The 19,893-nt window shown below is 44.2% G+C and overlaps 1 long non-coding RNA gene and 1 other non-coding gene across 2 annotated transcripts; both read right to left on the minus strand.

The window, feature by feature from the left end:
- Nucleotides 1-3,313: 3,313 nt before the first annotated feature.
- LOC144487798 (uncharacterized) lies at nt 3,314-13,456 on the minus strand. Its single transcript, XR_013496460.1, has 3 exons — nt 13,331-13,456; nt 12,312-12,500; nt 3,314-6,736 (listed from the first exon to the last, which is right to left on the minus strand). It is a non-coding gene; the product is annotated as an uncharacterized LOC144487798 (long non-coding RNA).
- A 5,070-nt stretch (nt 13,457-18,526) lies between these two features.
- Nucleotides 18,527-18,609, minus strand: trnal-uaa (transfer RNA leucine (anticodon UAA)). Its single transcript has one exon. It is a non-coding gene; the product is annotated as a tRNA-Leu (tRNA).
- Nucleotides 18,610-19,893: the final 1,284 nt, after the last annotated feature.

The following is a 19,893-nucleotide window of genomic DNA, read 5'->3' on the forward strand; positions in this document are numbered from 1 at the left end:
TGGGATTTACACACTCTCTGATCCAGTGTGTGTGTGTGTGTGTGGCGGGGGGGGGGGGGGGATTTACTCACTCTTTGATAGTGTGTGTGGGATTTACACACTCTCTGATACAGTGTGTGTGGGGGATTTACTCACTCTGATACAGTGTGTATGTGTGGGATTTAGTCACTCTCTGACACACTGAGTGTGAGTGTGAGATTTACTCACTCTCTGATGGTGTCTGTGCGATTTATTTTTGCATTCTCAGTACCTTGGAATCTTTCAAACCAATTCTGCATCTGATTATCCTCTGTGCTGTCTGGGAGAGTGGGATTCAATCTGTCAGTCAGTGGTACTCTATGTGAGAGTGGGATTAATTCTGTCAATTGGTGATATTCTATGTGAGAGTGGGATTCATAATTTCACATGGTGGTGCTGTATGTGACATTGGGATTAATTCTGTCAGTCGGTGGTGCTGTATGTGACATTGGGATTAATTCTGTCAGTCGGTGGTGCTGTGTGAGAGTGGGATTAATTCTGTAAATCGGTGGTGCTGTGTGAGAGAGTGGGATTAATTCTGTCAGTCAGTGGTGCTGTGTGAGAGAGTGGGATTAATTCTGTAAATGGGTGGTGCTGTGTGAGAGAGTGGGATTAATTCTGTCAGTCAGTGGTGCTGTATGTGACATTGGGATTAATTCTGTAAATCGGTGGTGCTGTTTGTGAGAGTGGGATTAATTCTGTCAGTCAGTGGTACTGTATGTGACATTGGGATTAATTCTGTCAGTCGGTGGTGCTGTATGTGACATTGGGATTAATTCTGTCAGTCGGTGGTGCTGTGTGTGAGAGTGGGATTAATTCTGTAAATCGGTGGTGCTGTGTGAGAGAGTGGGATTAATTCTGTCAGTCAGTGGTGCTGTGTGTGAGAGTGGGATTAATTCTGTAAATCGGTTGTGCTGTTTGTGAGAGTGGGATTAATTCTGTCAGTCGGTGGTGCTGTGTGTGAGAGTGCGATTAATTCTGTCAGTCGGTGGTGCTGTGTGTGAGAGTGCGATTAATTCTGTCAGTCGGTGGTGCTGTGTGTGATAGTGGGATTAATTCTGTCAGTCAGTTGTGCTGTGTGAGAGATTGGGATTAATTCTGTTAGTTAATGGTGGTGTCTGTGAGAGTGTAATTAGAACTGGGCCCACTTCCTGTGAATTAATAAAAAAACTCATCTCCTGCAGCCACCAGTGATCACTGACCCTCTGGATGTTTTTCCAGGATTTACATCCTGAACTTGGAAAATGATTTTTGAATCCAAGCAAACCAACAGCAGCTCCTCAGAATTAAAAGAAGGAAACTGAACCCAAACTAGTTAATTGCTCATTTCAGAAGTTGAATCAAATGAAAACACTTATATTTCAATAGGAGAATTGGATTGGGGACCAGACAGCTCAGGACAACTAAATCTGAGAATGGAAAGGGTAATGAAGAAGAGAATTGGAGCTGACTACAGTGGGATAGATCCTAAGATACAACAAAGGATTGATTAAAGCTGCTTTGTAACAGTGTTGCTGAATGAAGCTGATGTCGAGTTATCAATATTGTTCTTGAAACAAGCTGTCAGCAGCATTGCCTTAGACAATGAACCCTGCGAAGCATTGATTTTGAGGGGATCTGATTGGTGTTTATGAAGGGAACACATTCTTTCCGTGTGGATCGATTATTTTAGTTTGATGGGCACGAGAGACACAGAAAAAGGAGAAATTAACAGAAAAGAGAAATAAAAACAAGGCTATAGGGACGTGATGGGTGAGTGGGAGTAGCTGAGTTGCTTTTGAATAGAGTAGGAACAGATCAATGGGCAGACTGGTCTCCTTATGTGCTTTACCCATTCTATAACTGCCAAACAAAGAGACAGCCTGTTGAAGCTTTTGATTTTGCACTCATAAGAACAAATGCAAGAATGCCAAATGTCAAAGGGAGGAACAAGTACTGGAAAAAAAGGATGCTGATCGTTGACAAGTGAAGTCTAATTGGTCAAGACGTTGTCATGGGGAGGGCACAAAGAAAACTTAGCCCTGTATACTTCTGTTCAATTCAACATAGGCACAGTGCCTGGACACGTTCCTTTTGCCTGTGGAGAACAGGGCCCTCCATATGAATGTGTGTAGCCTCGAGCATGTGTAAATGAGACACATTGTGAAGGATGAAGAGCTTCAGTTCCTGAGATAAACTGGTGAAGTTGGAACCACTTTCCTTGGAGCTGAGAAGGTTGAAAAGAGATTTAATAACAATATTCAGAATAAGGTGGAATCTGGACAGATTAGATAGAGAAGAAACTGTTCCCATTGTGGGAAGGATTGAGAAGCAGAGGGAACAGATTTAAGGAAATTGGGAAAAGGAGGAATAGATTCATGAGGAGAAACCTTTTCATGCAGCGAGTGGTTATGATCTGGGATGTGGGGCCGCCAGTGCGCTAGAGGCAGCTTCAATCAAGGCATTCAAGAAAGAATTGGATTATTGCCTGAAAAGGAAGAATGTGCAGAGATGTGGGGAGAAGGTGGATGGATGGAACAAGGTGCGTTACTCACTTGGAGAGTCAGTACAGATTTGACAGGGCAAGTGGCTTCTTTCAGTTGTGCAAATAGTCTGTGTGTGTGTGTGTGTGGGGGGGTGGTGAAGAGGGCTGTTTGACTGTGTTGATTACCTATGTCAGATACTGGTGCTGGATGCGAATATGGAACTCATTCTGTGTTTGCCAGGACCTTGTGCTGGATATGAGTGTAGGATTATTTTAGTAAAATTCAGTGATTCTCTATGGTAATGTGGAAAATCTGTAAGAAAATGTGGGTCTGTAACTTCCTTTCTTTAATATGGGGTGTGTAGTCTGGGCACATTCATCAGTCTGTGTGGGTTTGTGATGATTTCTGGACTCTATCAGTCGTACCATATCTGTGTGTCAGACTGATTAGTGTCATTCAGGATCAGGCGCTGTCAGTGAGTTCAGTAACAGTCTGTATCTGTCAGTGTCTGGTAATGGACATGTGCTGGAGACTGATTCTGAATCTGTCAGTCACTGTTACTCTGAGTGTGGGATTCATTACATAACCGCAGACTCTGGGACAGTTTAACAGTCTGGATTCATTCCACATTGAAATTTCAGTGCAGAAACAGGCCATTGATGCTGCAGGTTTTTTTTAAAATTCTAATTTTTGCCTTGTATTAAATCACTTTCTGTGTGAGCACAATTGTGGAGGATCATGCATCTTTTCATCTAACACGCCATTGTTAAGTAAAGGTAAGTGTAATTCACATTTTAATAATCAAATTGATGCCTTCATCATTCACTCTGTTTGGGAAAACTTTATACTTTAATGTTGAGCTCTGTTTGACTGAGAATTATTACAATTTCTGCCCTACACGTCTGAGGCTTTAAGTCAGGTATGTGATCTGTATCTCAGTTTGTACCAATTTATATGTATCCTTATTGTAATAATCAGTGTGTGTCTCAGATTATACAATCATTTATTTCTATCTGGTATTTAATTGAATTGCAACTAATGCTACAAAATTGTAGGACTGACACACTGACAATCTGATAGCGGGTGAGAATTTGGACTGGGATTTATGAATCTACCTGTCAGTGGTACTGACTTGGGATGACATGGAAACAATGTCTGTCTCTCCTGCTCTGATTGATTGTTGGATTGAAAATGTGTCTCTGCAACCATTTCTGCTGCCTGAGACTGTGGAACTGATGCACTCTGAGAGAGAACAGACATACTGTGTGTGAGGAGCTCACTGCACTGTTCATTGCGACTCAGGTGAGGAAACTTCAAACTAACATTGATTGGTTCAATGATTTGCCTGTCAGGAATAATTTACTCATTGTAACCCAATTACAGGTGAGGGAATAATACACAGCCCTTTTTCAATTTGATTTACTGTTGTCACATGTATTGGCATACTGTGAAAAGTATTTTTTCTTGTGCGCTATACAAGCAAAGCATACCATTCATAGAGTACATGGGGAGAAAGAAATGACAGAGTGCAGAATGTAGTGTTACATTCATAACTAGTCTGTAGCGAAAGATCAATATAAGGCAGGTCCACTCAAAAGTCTGATGGCAGCAGGGAAGATGCGGTTCTTGAGTTGGTTGGTACATGATCTCAGACGTTTGTATCTTTTTCCTGTTGGAAGAACGTGGAAGAGAGAATGTCCGGGGTGTGTGGGGGTGTTTGATTATGCTGACTGCTTTTCTGATGTGATGGGAAGTGCAGACGGAGTCAATGGATGGGAGGCTGATTTGTGTGATGGACTGCGCTACTTTAAGAACTGTTCGTAGTTTAAGGCGGTCTTGGTAAGAGCAGGAGCCATACCAAGCTGTGATACATCTGGAAAGGGTATTTTCTTTGGTGCATCTGAAAGACTTGGTGAGAGTCATAGCGGAAATCATAGAAACCCGACAGTGCAGAAAGAGGCCATCTGGCCCATTGAGTCTGCACCGACCACAATCCCACCCAGGCCTACCCATATCCCTACACATTTACCCACTAATCCCTCTAATCTACACATCTCAGGACACTAAGGGGCAATCTTAGCACGGCCAATCAACCTAACCCGCACATCTTTGGACTGTGGGAGGAAACCGGAGCACCCGGAGGAAATCCACGCAGACACGAGGAGAATGTGCAAACTCCACACAGGCAATGCTGAATTTCCTTAGTCTCCTGAGAAATTAGAGGTCTTACTTAACTATAGTGTCAGCGTGGAAGGACCAGGACAAGTTATTGGTGATCTCAACACCCAGAAACCTGAAGCTCTCGACAATTTCCATTTCATCCCCATTGATGTAGACAGGGACATGTCCTCCATGATGCTTCCTGAAGTTAATGACAATCCCCTTTGTTTGGTTGACATTGAGGGAGAGATTATTGTCGTTGCACTAATTTACCAGATTCTCTATCGCATTCCTATAGTCCGTCTCATCATTGTTTGAGATCCGACCCACTATGGTGGTATCATCAGCAAACTTGAAAATAGAGTTGAAGCGGAATTTGGCCACACAGTCATAAGTGTATAAGGAGCATCGTAAGGGGTTGAGGATACAGCCTTGTGGGGCACTGGTGTTGAGAATAATCGTGGAGGAGGTGTCGTTGCTTATCTTTACTAATTGCGGTCTGTGGGTTAAGAAGTTTAGGATGCAGTCGCAGAGGGAGGAACCAAGCCCTAGCCATGGTGTTTGAAGATGGGTTTTGTAGGAATAATGGTGTTGAAGGCTGAGCTGTAATCAATAAATGGGAATCTGACATGTGTCTTTGTTATCCAGGTGTTTCAGGGTTGAGTACACGGTCAGGGAGATGGCATCTACTGTGGACCTGTTGCAGCAGTAGGTGAACTGTCGTGGATCCAGGCAATCTGGGAGGCTGGAGCTGATCCGTGCCATGGCTAACCTTTCGAAGCAGTTCATAATGATGGATGTCAGAGCTACCAGGCAATAGTCATGAAGGCACGATGCCTGGCTTTTCTTTGGTACAGGGATGATGTCATCTTCTTGAAGCAGATAGGGACCTCAGATTGGTGAAAGGAGAGGTTAAAGATGTCTGCGAATACCCCTGCCAGCTGGTCCACGCTGGATCTAAGTGCCTGTCCCCGTACCCCATCCAGGCCAGTCGCTTTCCGCGGGTTAACTTTCAAGAAGGCTGATCTGAAGTCTGTGATGGTGACCTCGGATACAGGTTCGGCCAAGGCTTTCAGAGTGGAGGGCATCCTCTCTCTTCCTCAAAACAGACATAGAATGCATTGAGCCCATCGGGGAGAGGGGCATTGTCGCTGGCAATTCTACATTCCTTCATCTGGTAGCCTGTTATGTCTTTCAGACCTTACCATAAATGGTGGGAGTCCATGTGGCGAGCCTCGGACTCTAGCCTGGTCCGGTACTGGCACTTGGCATCTTTGATGGTTCCCTGTAGGTCACATCTGGATTTCTTTACAGTTCAGGGTCCCCTGACTGGAACCCCTCGGACCTGGACTTCAGGAAGCAGTGGATATCCCTGTTCATCCATGCTTTCCGGTTGGGAAAAACATGGATTTGCTTCTTTGGCTCAGTCTTCTATGCAATGACTAAGGAAGTCAGTTACTGTAGTGACGTACTCATTCAAGTGCTTATCTGAGGCCGCTGTACGGTCCATTCGGTGGATGGAGAAGCCCTGAGGTTGTAGGGCACTGTCCGGTGAAGCAGGTGTGGTCTGTGTCTCCGTGAAACAGAGCACACAGCAGTCTCTCAGTTCCCTTTGAAAAGTGAGTCTGGTTTTAAGTTCATCTAGATTGTGTTCCAGAGATGGAACATTTGCCAGGAGTAAGCTGGGGAGGGGGGCCTTGGAACCACATTGTTTCAGTCTCACCTGCAAGCCTGCGCGTTTCCCACGCTTCCTGGGGTGGCTGCTTCCTGTCGTGCCTGTGAGACGGTGTTTAGTCTGTGGGATCAAGGGTGTAGCTGTATCCTGTTTCCGCTTTGGTTGGTGTGTGGGTGGAGGATTTGTTGCCATGGTCACGGTTCCTGCGTCGGCAGTCGGGTCTGAGCGGTTGGGAGTTCCGGGTCGTTGTCGGGCTGCGGTTTGAGTTTGGAGGGTGTTCACACCACACTCCGGCATGGACGGGTTGAAGGCCGGTTAGTGGATGGGGTCTCTGGGGTCATGGCTGGGTCCACGTGTTCGGATTCTCCGGGTCACTGCCAGGTCGTGGTCTCCCTTCCGAGGTCAGAGGATCTCTGGTCTTGCAAATAAATTTAAAAGAGCAGTTTTAGTAATTTATAAATCTCAGTATATAATTATAATGAACATCCACAAAGGAACCCCAGTGATACAAACATTGTCAATGTGTGACTGCAGGCCTCAGTGTCTGTGTAAGAGATGCATGATCAGTGGCGGTAGGTGCTATGACAATTCAATGACATTCAGATAGAACTGAAACCCTGCACTGCTCCATGAATGGGATAACCGGATGGAGCAGGGACATTTGTAACGTTCATATTTCCAATCATTGCTCCCGTGTGATTAACCAGATCGTAATCAAAACCAAACAGTCTCTGTTTAAAATGTGTCCATCCTCGTTCTCACCTGGTGCCTGCAAGAGCTGCTCTTTGTCTAACTCCCCACATCCTGACTGTCCGCCTCTGCTTCCAATCTTCACTGTCCAAAAACAGCAAACCAGGGGAGACTGGAACTAGAGTCATTACCGTATGGAAGGAGGCCATTCGCCACATCCAGTCCATGCTGGTTCTCCGTGGATCAATCCAGTCAGTCCCATTCTCCTGCTCTATCCCCATAGCCCGACAAGTTTATTTCCCTCAAATGTCCCTCCAAATTCCTCTTTGAAATAATTCATCATCTCGGCTTCCAAGCTCAGTGACAGCAACTTCCACGTTGTCACTCGCTGCATGAGAAGTTCTTCCACACATCCCCCCAGTATGTCTTCCAAAACCTTCAACTTGTGCCCTCTCGTCCTTAAACTATCAGTGATTGGGATTAGCTTTTCTTTGTCTACCTGAACCACACCAGCCATAATCCTGTCCACCTCGATCAGATCTCTCTCTCAATCTGCTTTGCTCCAAAAAGATCAACCCCAGCTTCTGCAACCTAACTTTGTGGCTAAAACCCCTCATTGCTGAAACCATTCTGGTCAATCTCCTCTGCACCCGCTGAACCACCGTCACATGTTTCCTCAAGTGTGCTGAGCAGAACTGGACTCAATGCTTCAGCTGTGATCCAATCAGAGTTTTCTAAAGGCTCAGCATAACTTGCATGATTCTGTACTCAATGCCTGTGTCCTCATGGAGAGGGTCACTCATGTGGACGAGGAGGGTTTGAACTAAACTGGCAGGGGGATGGGCACCATTATATAGAAGTGGAAAAGAGGAATATCTAGAGAAAGAACAAAAATCACCGGCTCCAACGCACGCCTCCCTGATGAGCTCAATGCATTCTGTGCCCGTTCTGAGCAAGAGGTCAGCGAGAGCACGCGCTCCACCCTGGAAGCCTGAGATGAATCTGTATCTGAGGTCACCATTGCAAATGTCAGAGCAGCTTTCTCAGAGGTCAACCCAAGGAAAGTGACTGCCTCGGATGGGGTACCCGGACGAGCACTCAGATCCTGCATGGATCAGCTGGCGGGCGCATTCGCAGACATCTTCAACCTCTTTTTACAACAATCTCAGGTCCCTGCCTGCTTCAAGACGACGAGGATCATCCCAGTACCAAAGAAAAGCTAAGCAGCGTGCCTCAATGACCATTATCCAGTGGCTCAGACATCCATCATTAGGAAGCGCATCGAAAGATTAGACATGGCACAAATCAATTCCAGCCTCCCAGACTATCTGGATCCACTACAGTTCGCCTACCAGCGCAACAGGACACAGCAGACGCCATCTCCCTGCCCCTGCACTCAGCCCTGGAACACCTAGATAACAAAGACACTTACAGCAGACTTCTATTTATTGACTACAGCTCAGCCTTCAACACCAATATTCCAACAAAACTCATCTCCAAACTCCGTGGCCTGGACCTCGGCTCCTCTCTCTGCGACTGGACACTGAACTTCCTAACCCACAGACCACAATCAGAAACGATAAGCAACAACACCTCCTCCACGATCATCCCCAACACTGGTGCCCCACAAGGCTGTGTTCTCAGCCCCCTACTATACTCCTGATACACCTGTGACTGTGTGGCCAAATTCCCCTCCAATTCGATTTTCAAGTTTGCTGACGACACCACCGCAGTGGGCCGGATCGCAAACAATGATGAGAGAGTTCAGGAACGAGATAGAGAATCTGGTGAACTGGTGCGACAACAATAATCTGTCCCCCAATGTCAACAAAATGAAGGAGATTGTCATCTACTTCAGGAAGCATAAGAGAGAACATGCCGCTGTCTACATTAACGGGGACGAAGTAGAAATGGTCGAGAGCTTCATGTTTTTAGGTGTCCAGATCACCAACAACCTGTCCTGGTCCCCCTCATGCCGACACTATAGTGAAGAAAGCCCCACCAACGCCTCTACTTTCTCAGCAGACTAAAGAAATTTAGCACATCAGCTACGACTCTCACCAACTGTTAGAGATGCACCATAGAAAGCATTATTTCTGGTTGTATCACAACTTGGTTTGGCTCCTGCAAGAAACTACAAAATGTTGTGAATGTAGCCCAATCCATCACGCAAGGTGGAGGTGGTCACTTGAGTAACAGTGATCATTGTGTCACAAGCTTGATATTAGCAAGGAACAATCTAAAGTAGCACTTCTGAATGGGAAGAGGACTAACCTCAATGGGAGGAGCTGGGATTGAGCCAGAGTAAACTGGAGCCAAAATCTGACAGGAAAAGCTGTCACAGAACAATGGGTGATCTTTCAGGAGATGTTTCAGGGTGAAAGGGAGGGGAACCAAAGCCAGGGCTCCTTGGAGGATGAGGAAGATAGAAAGTATAATGAAACAATGAAGAGGCCATTTGATTGAGTTTTTTGAAGGGGTAACCAAGAAGGGCAGTGCAGTTGATGTTGTCTACATGGACTTTAGCAAGGCCTTTGACAAGGTACCGCATGGTAGGTTGTTGCATAAGGTTAAATCTCACGGGATCCAGGGTGAGGTATCTAATTGGATACAAAATTGACTTCTTGACAGAAGCCAGACGGTGGTTGTAGAGAGTTGTTTTTCAAACTGGAGGCCTGTGACCAGCGATGTGCCTCAGGGATCTGTGTTAGGTCCACTGTTATTTGTCATTTATATTCATGATTTGATGAGAATATATGAGGAATCGTTAGTAAGTTTGCAGATGACACTACGATTGGTGGCAGAGTGGACGTTGAAGAAAGTGATCTCCAATTGCAAGGGGATCTTGATCAATTGGGCCAGTGGGCTGACGAATGGCAGATGGAGTTTAAATGCGAGATGATGCATTTTGGTAGATTGAACCAGGGCAGGACTGACTCAGTTAATAGTAGGGCATTGGGGAAAGTTACAGAACAAAGAGATCTCGGGGTACATGTTCATAGCTCCTTGAAAGTGGAGTCACAGGTGGACAGAGTGGTGAAGAAGGCATTCGGCATGCTTGGTTTCATTGGTCAGAACACTGAATACAGGACTTGGAATGTCTTGTTGAAGTTGTACAAAACATTGGTAAAGCCACACTTGGAATACTGTGTGCAATTCTGGTCACCCTATTTTAGAAAGGATATTATTAAACTAGAAAGAGTGTAGAAAATATTTACTAGGATGCTACCGGGACTTGATGGATTAAGTTATAAGGAGAGGCTGGATAAACTGGGACTTTTTCTTCTGGAGCGTAGGTGGTGATCTTATAGAGGTCTATAAAATAATGAGGTGCCCAGATCAGCTGGATAGTCTATATCTTTTCCCAAAGGTAGGGGAGTCTAAAACTAGAGGGGAGAGATACAAAAGTGTCCAGAGGGGCAATTTTTTCACACAGAGGATGGTGAGTGTCTGGAACAAGCTGTCAGAGGTAGTAGTAGAGGCGGGTACAATTTTGTCTTTTAAAAAGCATTTAGATAGTTACATGGGTACAATGGGTATAGAGGGATATGGACCAAATGCGAGCAATTGGGATTACCTTTACTTTTTTTTATTAAAAAGGGGCGGCATGGACAAGTTTGGCTGAAGGGCCTGTTTCCATGTTGTAAACCTCTATGACTCTATGCATATCAGAAGAATTCTTCAAGTGAGAACCATTAGAGTGTGGAATTCACACTCTATCTGTCCATCTCTGTTACTGTATGAGAATGTGGAGTTAACTCATTCCTGCTATCTGTCAATCTGTACATGAGAGCACGATTCACTCTGTCAGTCTCTGTTACTGTATCCCACGGTGGAACTACAGTGAATTTCTTCCTGTCAGTTTATTTGAGGATGGATTAATTCTCTGATGTGTCAGCCTGTATTCGTGCAAGTGAGTGTGGAATTAAATTGATTCGCCAGTCTCAGTTCCTGTGTTTCAGTTTGCAATTACCTCTCTTGGGGCATCTTGACAAGTACATGAATGAGATGGGAATAGAGGGATATGGTCCCCAGAAGCGTAGGGGGTTTTAGTTAAATCAGGCAGCATGGTTGGTGCAGGCTTGGAGGGCCGAAGGGCCTGTTCCTATGCTGTAATTTTCTTTGTTCTCTGTCCTACCCTGGGGGTTGATTTGCTCAGTTGGCTGGACAGCGGGACTGTGATGCAGAGTAACCCCAACAGCGTGGGTTCATATTCCTGTACCAACTGAGGATATTCATGAAAGGAGAGAGCAGCCGATGGTCATCTGGGACTGTGCTGAATTTAGCCATTACCTTTCTGTCCATCTTTGTTAGCGTATGTGAATATAGAATTAATTCTGTATCTGTTATTCTTTATTACTGTATGTGAATGGGGCATTAACACTGTTCATCTCTGATTTGGACATGAAGCTGGAATTAACGCTTCTCTATTCTTTATCCTTTACTGCAGTGTGGCATTAACACTCTGTCAATCTCTATTACTGTGTGTAGATGTGGAATTGACTCAATCAATTGATAATAATGTCTGTGTCAGTGTCTGTTAGTGTATGGAAGTGGGTCACTGTCAGCTTAGCAAACTGCAGCGAGTGGAGGCTGATTCCTGAGATGAAGGAGTTCTCTTATGAGGAAAAATTAAACAAGTCTGGCCAATTTTCAGTGGAGAAGAATGAGCGAGGATTGTACTAAAACATGTAAGATTCTCAAGGGCTTGACAGTGTAGATGCTGAGTGGGATGTTGCAATGTGTAGGGGGAAACTGGAACTAGAGGCACAGTTTAAAGATAAAGCATCTCCAATTTAAGATGGAGATTAGGAGGAATTACTTATTTTAAGGGAACCTTAATTTTTGTCATTGAATAGATTCAATCTTGAGTTAGACAGATTTTTGAGCCACAAGAGAATCAAGGGTTATGGGGAGAGGCACTGAAGTGGAGTTGAGGCCACAATCAGATCAGCCATGATCTTACTGAATGGCAGAACAGGCCTGATGGGCTGAATGGCCTTCTCCCGCTCCTTTTTCTTATGTTCTGATAGTGTGTGTGTGGGACTAACTCTTTTTCTCAGTCTCTGTCACAGTTTTCAGTGTGGAATTAACTCAGTCTGATACTGCATTTCAATGTGGAATTGATTCTCTGTCCAACACTTATTGTATGTGAGTGTGCAATGTTTCTTTAACTGTACAAGACACAGTTAATGATCTTTGATCAGAAGTGTTTTGACCCTACTGCTCTCAAATTTACTCAGAATTAAACCCATCACTTTCTCCTGCTTCCACACACTAAAGTCACCCAAACAAAAACATACCTTCACAGAAACTGACGGGCTGAATTCCAAAACCAACATCCAGCTTGATTCAAAATCGCTCTTAATTTGTCTATTTCAGGCCTCAGTTTTCTGAGCAACCGCTGCAATAATTCACAGGTGAAATCATGTGGACGCTGGACATCTGAAACAAGGTGAAAATTCTGGAATACACAACAGGTCAGGCAGCATCTGTGAAGAGAGAAACAGAGTTCATGTTTCAGCTCACAGACAATCAGCCTACAATAAACTACTTGCTGATATCTGCTCGTGGCGGCCACAGTTCCCACGTGAGGAGGTAATGGCGTAGTGGTATTGTCACTGGACTAGTGACCCAGAGGTCCAGTGCAATTCAATGAGACCTGATTATCACCTCAGCACAGTGTGCAATTTGAGCTCAATTAAAATCTGGAATTAAAGGTCTAATGATGGCCATGTTGTAAAAACCCATTTGGTTCACTGATACCCCTTTAGGAAAGGAAATCCACCCACATTACCTGTTCTGGCCTCCCTGTGACTCCAGACCCACAGTATGTTTTTGACTCTTTAATGCCCTCTGAAATGGCCTAACAAGCCACTCAGTTCAAGGGAAATTAGTGCAATAAATGCTGGCCAAGCCAGTGATGAACACATCACATGAATGAAAACAATTCTCTGCGCCCCAGAAAGCGCTCTATCCAACACACTGACTTGCCCAGGCACTGAGAGTGGGCATGCTCCCCAGGGGCAGCTGCAGGGCAATCGGTGCTGGAACTTTCCCCACTGCCACTTGTCTCCCATTCCACCAAGCTGCCTGTGTCCTTTTGAAGTTTCCCACTTTCCCCCTCACAGCTGCCAATGCCTCCAAGTTTGGTGGCGTGTGGAAATGTTGAGCTTGTGTCCTGTACACCAAGGTGTGTGTCATTAATATATATCAGGAAGAGCAGGGCTCCTAACACCGAGCCCTGGGGAACTCCACTGGAAACCTTCCTCCAGTCTGAGAAACAACCATTAACCACTGCTCTCGGTTTCCTCTCACTCACACTGTTCCATATGGGGCGGTGAGGATGGCCTCGCTGCACCATCCGCTTCATGGTGCCGCTCCCTCGCCGCACGGCCGCCGGACCCGGCGCCTCTGCTCCGACCTCCGGCTCGGTATTACTGCGGCTGCGCGCGACCCCGCTGAACTTCCGGGAACCGCACCGCGCATGCTCCGCGCAGACAGGCGGTATCCGAGGACGCGGCCGAACGGCAGCTGCGCCGTGCGGACCATTCTGAATGAGATGGACCGTATTCACCCGCGCGCTGTATCCTGGGTTAGTTATGGTGTTGAAATGCCGGCGTTGGACTGGGTTAAATACAGTAAGAGTTTTAACAACACCAGGTTAAAGTCCAACAGGTTTATTTGGTAGCAAATGCCATTAGCTTTCGGAGCGCTGAAAGCTAATGGCATTTGCTGCCAAATAAACCTGTTGGACTCTAACCTGGTTTTAATTAAACTCTTCCTGGGTTAGTTACACAGGCCACCATTACATTGAATAAAACAGCACAAGGAATTAAATTTAAACCCATCAGCATTCCGAAAGAGATTTCCTCTCCCTTTAGTGTAATACTTCCTCTTATCTAAAGTACAGCCTCAAAATGTATTCCTATCCTTATTTGTCCAATGACATTTTGAATTTACTTTTCATTCTAATTGGCTTTGATTACAGGCATCATATTCAAGGTCACAGCAATTTGCTGCCAATTGTAACGACAAATGACGGTTTTCTTTGATCTTTTATATCATTCACAATGAGCCGTGCCAGTGGTTCACAGAAACATTTTATTTCAATTTTCTCCATTGAAACTGATCACGATTTCACTCACCTCTCTGAAAACTCCTCTCAACTTTAGTACTGACTTCAAACGGTATGAATGCAGGAAGTATGAATTTAGTTTCGAAGTTCTGTAATTACATAACAAGTGAGCTGCTGCAGAGACAAACAGTTAATAGCAAATATTTCAGATCAACATCTGCCCATCAGAACTGGTTGAAGTTAGAAATGTAATACATTACAGGCAAATGGAGAGGAGAGGGGCTCATGTGAAAAAGAACGAAATGGAATATCTGTGACATGCACAGATGCATTAAATAATAAGAATTAGTTACGCAGTGAAAGGGATAATCATCAGATACATAAAGTAAGAAAAATCTGAATGGAGGAGAGGTGCTCTGAACACCAGGAAAGACCCAGGACAGAATGATCCATGTGAGCGTGAGATGCAGAATGAAAATGGCAGGTGACTAGAAACTCTTATCAAAAATTCAATCATCATTGTGAACTGATTGGAAATGTTCCAAGTGTGGGACATGGGAGCGACACACTTGAGAACCCTGCCTGCCACAGAACGGTGAGAGGATTGGTTGAGGAAAGGGAAGAAATATCAGAAGTTCCCGAATGGAAGGCCGCATTATCTTTCCTCACAGTTCAGTGTCTATATGCAGGAGAATTAGCTTTTGCAACATTATATTTTTTCTAAAATTTCACTGCTAATGATGTGCTCTGCATTGGTAGATTGAATGACTGCTTTGTGGAACATCTCCCATCAGTCCAGAAGCATGACTCAGATCCAATCCTGAATGAGAATCCTAAACCTAAATAAAGTAAACTAGGAAGTTATGAGAGGTGAGTTTGCTAAAATATATTACGGATTAATACATTCATAAAATGGCATAATGGTCGATAGGCAATGGCTAATATTTAATGTTTAATATTTAAGGCATAGTTGTATGTAATGAAAGAGTTATACATTCCTTTCTGGCACGTAAACATAACTGGAAAGTGGCCCAATCATGGATAACAAAATAAATTAAATAGTATTGGATCCAAAGAAGAATATGAGATTATAAATGCGTGGAGCAGCAGTCGGCCATTTGTCAGCTCGAGCCTGCACCGCCATTCAATAAGATCATGGCTGATCTTTTCATGAACACTTTACACAAATGATCAGTCGGTCCATTCTCCTTTGTCTGTGTCTCCTGTCAGTCTCTTGCTGCTTTTATGTGTGTTCCATTCTTGGTGTGTTAAGCATGGAATTGTGCCGCCAGGCGGAGCTGCCTCATTTTCTGACATTAAACAGCAATGCCACAGTGACATTTTGTCCTACTACAGCTCAACAATAATAAGCAGGAAGCTGTTAGGTAATAGCAGAGTGGCACAGCGGAAGCGTGCTGCGCCCATAACCCAGAGGTCGATGGATCAAAACCATTTTCTGCTATTCACCTTTTCAGGAGCAGTTTGAAAGAAAAACATTTTGCAGTTCCCCACAAGTGTCTCTTCTATTTCTTTGCAGGAAACAGTTATTTTCATCGACTCTCGCTTGCAATAAACAATTTGATCTGCAACAAGCTCACTGCTGTAAATGCTACAAACAGCTTTCCCACTTTCCTCAGGGCAGTCCTGACAGTCAAATGACCTTTAAATCACAGAATCCCTACAGTGCTGAAGGAGACTATTTGGCCCATTGAAACTGCACTGACTCTCCGACAGAGCATCCCATCCATGTCCTATAGCCAGAGCCCCACGCACCCACCCCGCTAATCTACCTGACCTTTATTTTTTACCACACAAAGGGCAATCAAGAATGACCAATCCACCCAACCTGCACATCTTTGGACTGTGGAAGGAAGCCGGAGTACCCGGTTTCCAGATGTAACTTGCCTGGGTGAATGCAGCTCCAACAACACTAGAAGTTTGACACTATCCAGTACAAAGCATCTGACTTAATTCGTTTCCCATCCACAAAGAGTCACTCCCTGCACCAAAAGTTAAAGTTAAAGTGTATTTATTAGTCACAATAAGGCTTATGTTACCATTGACAGACAGGGTCAGCAGTGCACACCATCTACAAGATGCATTGCCAGAATTCACAAAGGTTTATTTGACAGAACCTTCCAAACCCACCATGACTATAGCTGAGAAGGAAAAGGAAAAGCAGATGCATCAGAACAACATCACCTGGAAATCTCCCTCCAAGCCACTCATCATCAGGGCTTGGAAATATATCGTCGTTCCTTCAGTGTCAGTAGGTCAGAGTCCAGGAACTTCCCACTCCCCAACATCCCCCCACCCCCCCGCAAAAAAAAAACGCACTGTGGGTGTACCTACATGGCATTGGCAGCAGCAGTTGAAGATTGCAGTTCAGCACCGCCTACCCCAGGGCAATTATGGGTGGCAATAAATCCTGGCCGAGCCAGTGATGCCCTCATCCCATGAATGGATAAAGTAAAAAAAAAACAACTGATCAAAAAGGTTCCTCCTCACCTCTGCCTTAAAGGGGAGGTCACATCTTTCAAATAAAATTCTGCTCTTCTGGACACATTTTCAGTGTAATTCTGAGCACAATCAGGATTATTTAGTATGTGTTGCCCCATTGCAGAATCACATTGTGCAGTCGTGACCAAAAGAAAAAATGCTGGAGAATCTCAGCAGGTCTGGCAGCATCTGTATGGACAGAAAAGAGCTGACGTTTCGATTCCAGATGACCCTTTGTCGAAGACCTTTGTCATCTTACAGATGCTGCCAGACCTGCTGAGATTTTCCAGAATTTTCTCTTTTGATTTCAGATTCCAGCATCCACAGTAATTTGCTTTTATTTGTGCAATAGAGACCTGCCTGGTGATGTGTATGGTAGGAATTGTCGTCATGATCCATCATATCCCCGTAGGTATGGGCTGCCCAAGACACACAATCAGTGTTGGAAACAATTCACATGTTTCAGTATCTGGTTCCATTCTGTATCTGAATTTGTCTGGTGTTATTTCTGAAGGTGCCAGTTATATATATCTGGCAGACACTTATAAAGTGTGTGAGTGTTGGATCATTCTGGACCTGTCAATGGCCTCTATATCTGTGAGCATTTTATATAAGTGTGGCAAACATCAGTAATTTTAAATCCCCTGCTGCTGTTTATGGAACATATGTTTTAATTCCCCGGTACTGTTTGCAGAACATCAGCTTCATGCTGTTCCTGTCAGTGGAATTAATCATGTATGTAAATCTATGGTGCTGTTTAAAATTGTGTGTCTCATTTGGGATTTTTCACTCACGTCTCTCTCTATCTAATCTTCCATTTGTTTCCGTTACTCTGTGTGAGCCTTTGGTTGTTTCCAAATCCCTCAGTGATACAATTGGTGTGTGTGTGATTTATTTCATATCACTCAGACTCAGCTCCTGTGAGTGAGTGCAGTAAACAGCCTGTACTTTTCAGCTGTTGATGCTGAACATGTGATTCAGAACTATTCTCTTATTTATCAGTATTTGGTATTTAGTGTGAATATGAGATTAATTAAATAACCTTCAATCTCTGGGACAAGTTATCTATTTGGATTAATTCCAAATAACTTTCCAACACAGAAATAGGCCACTGATGCAGTAGGTTTGAAGCAAATAATGTGAGTGAGCTTATGCCCAGCAATAAATCTCTGTTACTGTGAACACAATTGTGAAAGATAATGTATCCTCTAATCTGATACTAGATTGCTTTGCAAGTTTCACTCAGGTTGTTCACATTGATTTGATCTGTGACAGTCTGATTCTGAGTAAGAATTTTGACATGAGTGTAAAATGGAGCTCAGTCTGGAATTGCTACAGTGTCTTCCATCTGGCTCAGTCTGAGTGAGGATTAGTTTATAATTTATGGTTCAGTTCATAGTCATCAAACTGATATTGTAACTTTTAGTTTCATAATCTGGGTGAGTTTTCAACTGGAAACTGAGTTTGTATCTCAGGTTATACTCGCTTTCAGAATATCTCAATCTGAGATTGTCTTTCAGATTTGTATCTAATGTATTTGTGAGAACTCGCCATGGCGATTAGTACTGCCACTTCCAAACCCCTGATGTGGGTGATATGACTGGTATTTAACTGGAATCTCAAAGTACATTATTAAGGTTAATTGTGTAACATTTAACCAAAAAACCATTTTACGGTTTTATCAGATACTTAATTTGGAGCTAAGGCTGCTCTATTGTGGGATTGACACAGAGATGATCTGATAGTGGTTTGTACTGGGATTTATGGATCACCCTGTCAGCAGTATTGAGGTTGATTTGATTTCTTATTGTGACAAGAAATAATTACTATGCTGTGAAAACTCTGGTTTCTTGCGCACTATACAGACCGAGCATACCGTTCGCAGAGTATATAGGGGAGAAGGAAAGGAGAGGGTGCAGAATGTAGTGTTAAAAATCCTTCTACCAGGAGTGGGGTTTGAACCCACGCGGACATATGTCCATTGGATCTTAAGTCCAACGCCTTTACCACTCGGCCATCCTGGTACGAAAACTAGACGTGATAGGGACACAGCGTCTGCCTTTCCTGCTGTTTGATTGCTAGATTAAAAATGTGCCTCTGGAATCATTTCTGTTCTCGGAGACTGTGGAATTGTGAGAAGGAGCTGGGACATTCTTCCCTGTAACTCCTGTGGAGGAAATATCTGGTTTCTTCAAATATTTATCTGTGGAAACAAAGTACATTTAATATCTCAAATACAGATTCCGTCAGTTTAATCTCTATTAATAATCATTGTGAGCGATTTGCGAGGCTGCAGTCAGACTCTAGCTCTGATTGGACACTCTCATGTCAATCCAATTCTTCACCAATCGGAGAGCCAGGGAGGTTTTGATTGGTTCACATTTTCAAATTGGAAAAACCCGCCAATTTCAGTGCAGGAAAAATACAAAATAACGGAACGCCTGAATGTTCAAGAAACTATTTCAATCTCACGCTTTATAATCTGTTTATTGTATTTTCCCTCACAGAATCCTGGCGCTATTTTAGGAACAGTTTGAACTTCTCAATCTCTTATCTGTAACCCGCGGTAATCAGACCCCGTTCAGCAATTTAAAACGGAGCAAATCTCAGATCAGTGGAAAAGCAGAAACATAGAGATCACCAACCAACACCTTCACACAGGCTTCACAGGGACAGAGGGAAACGGCTGATTTCTGATCCTATCCCCTGAAAGCGGCCGGGAATGTTCCAATGGAAGGTGTGGAGAGAATTCCTGACTCAATCCCGCCGGTGGAACAGGCAGGTTTGCGCCCGGAGAATAGGGAGCGCCGGGGGGAGAGGCAGATCTTAAAGCGCTGCAATGAACTCAGGCGCTGCTTGTGCACAGATCTCGCTGATTCCGTCCTCTGGGAAAACTGCGGAATAAACAGATCAGCCCGAGAATAACCTCTTCATTCCCGCCTTTACTCTGTTCCGGGAGCGGTGCCCAGATAACTCGAGTGAAAAAAAAACCTTATTCTGAAACTGAATATAGTTATCATTAAATGTAAATAATTACGTCCTGATATTGTGCTGGGCCTCATTGTCCGTCACAAATCCCAGACTGGGGTTTAAAATCTGCTCTCAGTTCAGTTTGATTGTCCCTTCAATCTGAGTGTGTGTGTGAGGGGCGGATATGAAGTCCCATTCACAGCATTCCGGAACGGGACAAATCTCTATCCTCCAGAAAGAGATTTCTCATTAACTCAATAAGGGAAAAGATGGCGCAGATTTTTCAGAGATTGTGGCTGGCTCTTAAAAGAGCCGTTGAGTTTGAGGTGTTTTTCAGC

This window comes from Mustelus asterias, unplaced genomic scaffold (assembly GCF_964213995.1).
Source record: "Mustelus asterias unplaced genomic scaffold, sMusAst1.hap1.1 HAP1_SCAFFOLD_1046, whole genome shotgun sequence".
NCBI lineage: Eukaryota > Metazoa > Chordata > Chondrichthyes > Carcharhiniformes > Triakidae > Mustelus > Mustelus asterias.